Genomic DNA, 9,339 nt, shown 5'->3' with positions numbered 1-9,339 from the left:
CTGTAAAGTTAATGTGGAATGCCCTATTTTCCCATTCATTCAGCTCTGGGGAATTCTAGCTTCCCTCCAAGAGTTTCACAGCCTCTCAGCTCTTGAATCATTTCCCTACTGAGATCCAAGGTGGTATTGCTGATAACCTACTCTTCTAAATCTAGCTCAGCCTCTAGAAGAACCTGTGGTTACCCTAGGCTAAACGCAGTAGACATCTACGTGAGAAGAAGGAAGCTGTCAAGGACGGCCAAAACCTTTTAGGTCCAGAGGCTGGAAAGACAAGAAAGGCAGACCAATCTGGAGTCAAAGTTTCTAGAATCCATGGTCACTTGAATAAAAGGCCTCCAAGACTGAAAATGGGGAAGAACTGAGTTCACCTGCCATTCTTGCTAGACAAGGGGAAATTGTGGGGGACACAGCAGATGTGCTATAGAATATTTTCTCTCTTTTAGTCTGGACCCAGATTGAGGAAGGAAAGAAAGAGATGTCAAAGGAAGGGAAGAGAAGAGTGAGAAAGAGAAGAAGAGGGAAGAGAGATGGGAGAGAAAGAAGAGTGTGAGGGAAATGTATATATGGAAAGAAGGAAGAGGGGGAAAGAAGGAAAAAAGGAAAAGGAAAGGGGGAAAGAGATGAACCAGTAGGATGGAGGGAAGGGAGGGAAGAAAGAGGAAGGAAGGGGAAAGTGAAGGAGAAAGGGGGAAAAGGAAGGGACAGGAGAAGAAAAGAGAAGGGGAAAAGGAAAAAGAGAGGCAGTAGGGGGAAATGACAGAAAAGGGAAAGGCTGTCTACTTCCATGAGGATAACAGGCACTGCATATTGTCTATATTATGCCCACTTTTAAGAGTACAGAGGTTCAAGTTGCCGTGACCTCCCCTTTCCCTATTCTCCTGCAATAAGCCTTAGTCTTGGTCCAGCTCCCAGCTACGAAGGGTCCCAGGGAAGTTCTCCCCCAGCCGCTGGAGAACAGGACAAACATCCTTCCAGCTATTTCCATCCCCACTTGTCCTTGATCCAGGCAAGTACAAAGCTCTTCATAGGTTTTCTCAGGGCAACAGGGAAACAGGCAAGGGGGGTAACAAAAACAAAACCCAGTTCACTCGAGTTTTACAAGAGTTCTGAAAATTGCAAGTTCTGAAAGATTTCAAGATTTCATCTTTGTACCCTTGGAAAGCTAATGGAATTGGGCCTCTTCTCTGGGTTTCTCTTGGTTTCTTCATTAAATCTGGCCTCTTTCTTTATCCTTATCCTCTAAGCCATTCTTCCTTTATTCCTGGGACTGGTGTTCCTGAGCACTCCAATACGTACACTCTTTTCCATCAGAAACCCCTTCATCCTTGGTTCATCTTGGCCCAAACCTCTCTTTGGCATCCAGACCCTTGTAGAGTGAGACATAGCTGAACCTAAGGGTTAATCATCAATCTTTGGGTTTATTTAAGACTGGAACAAGATTCAATTATATCAGAGGAAACACCAGACTTCTTTCTTCTTCAGCTTCATATTGGGAAATTGTAGAATTTTTGTAAAATTGTAGAGAGCCAACTTAATTTTATAGATGAAGAAACTGAGACCCAGAGATAGTGACTCGTCCCAACATTATGAAGTCAGTGGCAAAGTGGGACCTGGAACACAGGTATCCTAACTGATCTGGCAGCCAAATGCCTGAGTTCAACTCCCATCCGCCACTTATTAGCGCCTCAGTTTCCCCTCTGTGGACTGAGGACTCAGTAACTGATGAACTAACAAAAAGAGGTTCCAAATGCTTGCCCCCAGGGAGGCCAATAGGGAACCAAAGTTATGACAGCAAAATCCTTCCCACTAGTTTGGTGCTCAGCCAGGGAGAGTGGGTGAATAGCTATTTCAATTCTTCTGAGCCCCAAAACAAAGGTCTCTCCCTATGGCCAGAAGCCCAAAACTACTCCTGATGCTATCCCAAGAAACTCCACCCCCACCCTGTAAATGACAGCATAGATGATCTCTTAGGCCCTTTGTAGCAATATGTTCTATGATTCTATTATTCCCTGGCAATGTGCAAACATTAGACAGAGGGAAGGGATCGTTGAACAGAAGGGGGGAGGTTGATGAAATTCCATGGGAAAGAGCTGAGTGGTTTGGGAGGGAGAAACGTACACTGAAATGGTCCAAACACCCCTGAAAAAGGAAGGAGTGGAACCTAGCATTGACTGCCTCATAAATCTCACAGCTGTTCTGAGGAAACAGATGCTGTCCATATTTAGCAAGGGGAAAGAAAGTCCCAGTAAGCATCTAGGAGACAATGGGAGCAGGAACAGTAAGCAAAGCAGGGGATCAGAAAGGATGAATGTACCAGAGGGAATTAACAGCTGGCCAGGAAGGGATTACCCAGAGCACAGAAGCTGAACAGTGAGAGGTGCAACCCACCAGCACTCTTTATAGGATGGTGGTGAGGTCATTTGGAGGTTTGGCTGTGGACTCATCAAGAAAGAACGGCTGAGGGACAGCTAGGCGGTGCAGTGGATAAAGCACCGGCCCTGGATTCAGGAGGATCTAAGTTCAAATCCGGCCTTAGACACTTGATGTTTACTAGCTGTGTGACCCTGGGCAAGTCACTTAAGCCTCATTGCCCCGCAAAAAATAAAATAAAATAAAAAATAAAGAATGGCTGCTCAATGTCTTTATTACTCTGAGGCCACTTCAGCCTATTCAGGTACCAGGATGGCAAGAAGATTAAGATTGATCCTATACCATTTTCTTATTGATCCCATTGACAATTGATTTCATCCTACAAATACTTTTGTCCTGTAACTGCTTAAGTCATGTTGTATTTTTTGTCTCTGAACTTATTTCAGAGTTCAACTGACCTATAATAGGTTAAGTTAAAAAATCTGGCTCTCCTGCTCACAGAATTTAACTGACTTTGGAGAATGCATGTGAATAGAGAGGGAGTCGGGCCTGATCTCTTTGCTCCACCAAGCATCCTTCAAGGATGTCTGGTTTGCTCTCCAAAAGTCTGGGCTGCTGTCTCACACCTGGACTCAAACAATGAGAATTTCTTGGTCTCATGAGAGAAGAAGGGGGGTCGTTGCTAGCTCCCACGACCAAACTTACAACCAATCATGTCATTCCCTGCATCTCAACTCTGTAACCAATCATGTTGCCCTTAATTCCATGATGTCCTTTTTTTCTGTGTTCTGTGTTCCCCAAACCTACATAAGGGAGGGAACTATCTTCTTGCTTGGGGTCTTTGGCATAAAAGAAAACAATCCACTGACCCATGTGACAGATAGCATGCCCCTGCTAATATACGTTATCTTGCACAGAGATCTGCCTCAGTTTACCCTGTTGTTAAATTCAATCACAACAGAGGGAAAGAAGTCATGCAATAAGGTGGGAAGAAGGTTGGCCTCATAGTCATTCTAGTCCTTCCACTGGTATCTCTCCCCCAGACTTCCTTCTTTCCACCCAGTACATCACCATCCTTTCTGTCACCCTGGCTTGCAAGCTCAGAGTCGCCAACTCCTTCATCCTCCACATCCCTTATATCCAGTCAGTTGTTAAATCCTATGGATGTCACCTTCAAGACATCTCTCCATTCAAACAGCTACCACATAACTGTTTGCCTGTAATCTCCTCTCATTAGAATGTAAGCTCCTTGAGGGCAGGGACTGCCTCTGCAATGACACAGATGTGGAGTGTTATGGATTTCTCTAATGCCTGGGCTCGTTCTACTCAATCTACTGTCTGAGTGTCCCTTCTATTTGTTCCTATCACAACAGCCCCCCCCCTTTTTTTGGTGAGGCAATGAGGGTTAAGTGACTGGCCCAGAGTCACACAGCTAGTAAGTGTCAAGTGTCTGAGGCTGGATTTGAACTCAGGTCCTCCTGACTCCAAGGCTGGTGCCCAACAGCCTTTTTGCCTTTTTTTTTTTTTTTTGTATCCACAAAACTTAGCACATGTTTGTCCTCTTCTTTCCTTCCTTCACTGCTAATATAAAGCCTGTCTCCCAGGCCTGAAATACAACCCCTCCTTACCCTCACCCTCTGCATCTTAAAATCCCCCAGTTTCCTTCAAAATTCAGCAGAAGTGAAGCTTCCTACAAGAGGCCTTCCCTGGTCCTCCTCTATGACCCGCCCCCAATACTTTGTGTTTGCTTTGCATGTATTTCCATTTGCTCACATGTATCTGTTATTCTCACATACACACACCTGTGATGTAAGTTTCTTGAGAAAATGGACTGTTTCCTTTGTACGTCCAGCACCTTGCAGTGCTGGCCAGTACTTGGGGCTTAATAAATGCTGATTGATAGGTGCATGCCAGTGGGCAAGTCACTTTGCTTCTTTTTATATTGCTGAGTCCTTTCTAAAATGGGGATAACAATCGCTCCTCAGTCTTCTCACCCAGGGTTTTCACAGGGGTCAAAGGAGAGAGTAGATGTGAGAGACTACATTGTTCAAAGGAATGCTTTGGATGTAAAAAGAATGAAGAGCTGCAGCAGGCAGAGTGCTCTTAGGAGGCCAGTAAATGCTGGGACGTCCAGTGGCCACATGGACTATCCTGGCCCCACTCTGTTGCACAGACTGTCTTGGGGAACCCACTGCCTATTCTACTGTTTGTTGGACAACTCTAAGGTTTTGTTTTGGGGATTTTTTTGAATGGAGCTGAAATCTACTTTTTGGTCATTTCTACCCACTGCTACCCCTTCTGCCCTCTGGAGCCAAAGAGAACAAGTCTGGTCCTTAGATGGCTCGGCGGGTTTAAGTGTGCTAGACCTGCAGTCAGGAAGACCTGAGTTAGCATCTTACCTCAGATACTTACTAGCTGTGTGACCTGGAGCAAGTCACTTGACCATTTCCTCATCTGTCAAATGGGTATATTAACAACACCTACCTCCCAGGGTTGTTTGGAGGAATCAAGAGATAACATGTAGTGCTTTGCAAAATCCTACTAGCTATTCTGATTCTTTGACATGACAGCCCTTTCAAATACTGAAGACAACAACCAACAATGCCCTTCCCAAGTCTTCTCTTCTCCAGTCTTCAATGCTTTTAGCCAGTCTTGCAATAACACAGTTTCAAGTCCATTTGCCAGCCTGTCTGATGCTCCTTTGAAATAGCTTTGCCTCCTACCCCCTCTTTCCAAGCAGCGGCCTTGTCAGAGCAGAAGCTACTCTTTTTTTTTTTTTAAGTGAGGCAATTGGGGTTAAGTGACTTGCCCAGGGTCACACAGCTAGTAAGTGTTAAGTGTCTGAGGCCAGATTTGAACTCAGGTACTCCTGACTTCAGGGCCGGTGCTCTATCCACTGTGCCACCTAGCTGCCCCAGAAGCTACTCTTTTTGAGTAAACTGAGGCCCAAACCTTCTCATCAGGTCACACAGGAAGGCAAGGCAGGGGTGTCTGAAAAGAGAATCGGTATTTCAACTCATCCACTCCCAAAGGCTAGAAATATTACATTCATTCCGAATGACATTTGAGAAGGCCTGGTTGGAGAAGTCAGGCCTGGTCAACAACTTAGAATATAGATTGTTACAGTTGGAAGAGTACTTAGAGAATATCTTTCTGGTCCAACTCCCTCATTTTATGAATAGGGAAACAGGCCTAGAAAGGAAGAGTAACATTTCCCAGATCACACAGCAAATCGGGACTAGAAACCCAGGTCTCCCGATTCCCCGGGGCACTACAAACTTACTTTTTCTAGGATGACGGTGTCATTGATGATGATGGCAGACCTAATAGGATACCAATCAAGCCACTAATGATCAGCCTTAACCTAAAACAGAAGGACCAGGGAGAGAGGGATGGAACTGGATCTGAACTAGAACCCAGATTTCCTTCACTCCCAGTTTAGGAATCTCATCCTTTCACTAGGCTAAAAACAGACTGATGGGGAAGTTTCCCTCTTGAGTTTTTAAAGAATTCTGCCTTTTCTGTTTCCCAAGTAACTGACCACCTCTTCAGTTCCTATCTTCCCAACCTTCTTTGTTGCCCAAGGGAAAGGGAATGAGGGGGGTTGAACAGGGGCATTCTGGGAAAAACTGGAATACCCATCATCCTTTCTTAGAACTCAAATTCCCAGATACCTTTGCAGGCTTGTCTTGGGAAGGGTTGTTGGAGATGTGCAGATGACCAACTTCACTTTCTACATATTAGCTAATCATCCATATCACGCATCTCAGAATGGCAGAGAGCTAATCTAACTTCCTCATTTAACAGATAAGGAAATTAAGGCCCAGAGAAGCCTTGTGTGCACAAAGCTACACAAGTGAGTGGCACAGCAAGGACTCAAATCTCATCTTCCTGACTTTAAATCCAAACCTCCTTCCCTTACACTCTGTTGCCCCTCCCTTCCCTCCAAATAGTGGCTCTTAAAGACCCAAGTCTAGCTCAATTGCTTGTCCATCTTGTTTCTACCAGCAGTAGGTACTCACTGCTTCTGCAATGATACAGATATGGAGTGTTATTATACAGAGTATAGATATCTCCAGTGCCTGGGCTTTTCAATCCAATATTCTATCTATGCATCCCTTCTGTTTGGTCCATGTCACAATGGCCTGGTTGATCCTAAGACCCCAAAGCAGGGGGCATTCTCAACACTCCACATTCGAGGCTCTATTCTGTGCACAGAGTTTAGTGATGTTTACTAGTTTCCTTATCACATCACACAGAGACTGTTACAATAACCTAATTGGATTTCCCACCTCCATTCTCTCTTCCAATCCATCCTGTACAGGCTATTGGGATGTCTCTTTAAGACACAGCTCAGATCATGTCCCTCCCCTGCTCCAAGCCAATGCTCCAAGTTGGGTACAAGATAAAGTTCAGAACTGGTATTCAAGACAATCCAGAGTTTGGCCCCCAGTCTATTTCTCCAGGCTTGCCACGCCCTGTCCTCCTCCCCAAAAAACATACACACACACACCTGGCACATAGTAGGTTTTTTTTTTCAGGGCAATGAGGGTTAAGTGACTTGCCCAGGGTCACACAGCTAGTAAGTGTCAAGTGTCTGAGGTTGGATTGGAACTGAGGTCCTCCTGAATCCAGGGCCGGTGCTCTATCCCCTGCGCCACCTAGCTGCCCCCACATAGTAGGTTTTTAACAAATGTTCACATGGGATTTCACTGTCCTCCAAGGATGCCTATATGCCTTTGTTCACACTACCTCCCTCTATCTGAATTGATCTACCTATTGTTCAAGGCCCAGCTGAAGTCCTTCCTCTTCTATGAAGCTACCCCAACTCTTCCCTCTGCCACCCTCCCCCCATCTCCCACTAACACACTAACCTGAGAGCCTACGTAACGTAGTGCACAGAATGTTAGATTTAAGAGTCAGGGAGACCTGAGTTCAAATTCCACCTCAGAACTTACTAACCTTGTGACCCTAGGCAAGCCACTTAACCTCTCAGCCTCAGTTTCTTCTTCTGTAAAATGGGGATAATAGCCCCTACCCCCCAGAGTTATAGTGAGGATGGAGTAAAATAAGGTGTATAAAGTCCTTTGCAAAGAAAGACTAGCCATCTTTATACCAGCTCTTTTTTTCCTCCAGGAGTGTACCCTTGTACTTTGTTCATTCATCCTGCCTCCCCACCTAGCCTGGGGAGCTGCTCGAGGGTAGTGAGACACATTGTCTGTAAAGCTTGCTCCATGGCAGCAATTGAAAGGCCGGGCACATAGTAGGCATGCAATAAATGTTTGTTGATGAATCATTTGGGGGGGTGACTGTAGATCTAGATTTGGAAAGGACAAAAAGAGGATGTCTAGGCCATCCTCTTCAAACAACAGATAAGGAAACTGATGCATGGGGAGTTTGGGTGACTTACCCAAAATCACATAGGTAGTAATCATGAAAGGCAAGATTTGAACCCAGGTCCTCTGACTCCAAATCCAATGCTCTTTCCACCGTCTGATCACTCACCATTAATCTGTATGGAGGGGCAGCTAGGTGGCACAGTGGATAAAGCACCAGCCCTGGATTCAGGAGAACCTGGGTTCAAATCTGGCCTCAGTCACTTGACACTTACTAGCTGTGTGACCCTGGGCAAGTCACTTAACCCTCATTTCCCCGCCCCCCCAAAAAAAATCTGTATGGAGGCAGCTCAGTGGTACAGTGGTTAGAATACTGGGCCTGGAGTCAAGAAGACCTGAGTTCAAATCCAGTCTCAGACACTTACTTGCTATGTAATCCTGGGCAAGTTACTTAACCTTTGTTTGCCTCAGTTTCCTCAACTGTAAAATAGGAATAATAGCCCTTACCTCCAGGGTTGTTGTGAAGATCAATGAGATGATATTTTTAAAGCACTTACTCCAGTGCCTGGCCCACAGCAGGCACTTATTAATGCTTATTTCCTAACTTTTTACCTATGCCTGCTGCTCCTGACACAGGGCCCTGTGTAGAGTATTTATACCCCATCCGAGCTTCCATGTGATCTGTAAAGCAAGGCTTTTTTTGTGACTTTAGAGTAATAAACAAAATGTCAGAGCTGGAAGAGACCTTAAAATATAGAATGTCAAGGGGCAGCTAGGTGGCGCAATGGATAAAGCACCAGCCCGGATTCAGGAAGACCTGAGTTCAAATCCGGCCTCAGACACTTGACACTTAGTAGCTGTGTGACCTTGGGCAAGTCACTTAACCCCAACTGCCTCACCAAAAAAACCCAAAAAAAAAAACCCCAAAACAAAAATAATATAGAATGTCAGAACCAAGAGGAGCTTTAGATACCATCTAATTCAACTCCCTCATTTTCCAGATCAGAAGCAGTTCAAGAGAGGTCAAGTGACACAGGTTTCAAGATCCAAACCCTTGTCAAATCTGAACTCAACCAGAAATCAAATTCTTAAGCAACACTCCTTGATTCTTAGGTGATATGGTAATAGCCATTGGAAGCCATTGGTAATAACCATTGGAAGGTGATATGGAATAGCCAATGGAAAGTGGACTGGATTTGAAGATGGGAGGTTCTGGGTTCCAATCTTGTCTCTATGGCTCACTGTTGTTCAGTTGCTTCCGATTCTTTGTGACCCCATTTGGGGTTTTCTTGGCAGAGGTACTGGAGTGATTTGTCATTTCCTTCTCCAGGTCATTTTACAGTGGGGGAAACTTAGGCAAACAGAGGTTAAGTGACTTGCCCAGGGTCACACAGCTATTAAGTGTTAAGTGTCTGAGGTTGGATTTAAACTCAGGTCCTCCTGAATCCAGGGCCAGTGCTTTATCCACTGCACCACCTAGCTGCCCCCTACCTATGTGGTTTTTGGCAAGTCACATAACATCTCTGGGTCTCAGTTTCCTCATCTGTAAAAAGAGGGGATTGGACTTGATGGCTTCTAAGGTCCTCTATTTCCAGCTCTAGATCTATGATGCTAAAAGTTTGGCTTCTTGACC

Source organism: Dromiciops gliroides, chromosome 2 (genome assembly GCF_019393635.1).
Source record: "Dromiciops gliroides isolate mDroGli1 chromosome 2, mDroGli1.pri, whole genome shotgun sequence".
NCBI classification, from domain to species: domain Eukaryota; kingdom Metazoa; phylum Chordata; class Mammalia; order Microbiotheria; family Microbiotheriidae; genus Dromiciops; species Dromiciops gliroides.
Note: the sequence above shows the minus strand (reverse complement) of the source record.